General features: G+C 38.9%; 1 long non-coding RNA gene across 1 annotated transcript; it reads right to left on the bottom strand.

Moving 5' to 3' along the window:
• Positions 1-30: 30 nt before the first annotated feature.
• LOC115034953 lies at positions 31-863 on the bottom strand. The gene is made up of 3 exons (XR_003840147.1): positions 804-863; positions 635-739; positions 31-570 (listed from the first exon to the last, which is right to left on the bottom strand). It is a non-coding gene; the product is annotated as an uncharacterized LOC115034953 (long non-coding RNA).

Here is an 863-nt window from a genome sequence, read left to right as displayed (position 1 = left end):
GAAATCTACGCAAAGACAAGACCCTTGTGTCACTGCGTTTCTCCTGTCGCTGTGGAATCGGGATATAATATAGCTTCGTACTTTTTCGAAGTTCCTGAGTTTTTGTCCAATCCGGTGGGGACCACTACCAATCGATTCCTACAGACAACACGAATTTAAAAAGCTTACGACCTAAGCCGTAGTGCCAGTCAAAGTCGAGTTATCGCAAAAAAAAAAAATCAGTATAGTGGTATCGGGCGGCCTAGAGGTAGCCCGGCGGCAGTGTTAAAAACTAACGGCGGCCATGTAAACAAACCGGTTGTGTACAAGGGCGCGGCGCGCGTCGCCGTCGCTTAATTACTGAAACTTGAATCGTCAGAACTACGCACAGGTTGAGCCAATATCCGCGCGGGATGCACCAAAATGACCACGAGAGTCGTAGGTAGCTCTTGGCCAAACCGCACAAAAAACGAACAGCCCTTCACTTAGCACTGAGCGAAAAACTACGGAGCGTCACTAATACGTGTTCCCGGTGTAATGTATATAACGCGACTGAAAAATCTTCTGTCTGAACATGATACACTAGTGAATCTGGAAAAAAAAAAATGATATTAAATAAAAATATATTATATGAATGTAGTTTTAGTATATTTACCTGTGTCAGTGTACATAAGCTTTATCTTCTCTCCATAATGTTTCTGCATGTCATTATAGTGGTAATCATACATTAACGTTTTGCTAATATCTAATACAGCAAATCCTGTAAATAATATATATATATATATTAATAAATGATAAAAATGTAATTAAAAAAGTATATTTACCAATATGTGTATATAGGTTTGTTAAATTTTATAATTTTGTTCTCCAAAGCGACAGCGTTC

Source organism: Acyrthosiphon pisum, unplaced genomic scaffold (assembly GCF_005508785.2).
Source record: "Acyrthosiphon pisum isolate AL4f unplaced genomic scaffold, pea_aphid_22Mar2018_4r6ur Scaffold_21689;HRSCAF=24604, whole genome shotgun sequence".
Taxonomy (NCBI): Eukaryota; Metazoa; Arthropoda; class Insecta; order Hemiptera; family Aphididae; genus Acyrthosiphon; species Acyrthosiphon pisum.
Note: the sequence above shows the minus strand (reverse complement) of the source record. Positions and strands in the feature narration are given on the sequence as shown.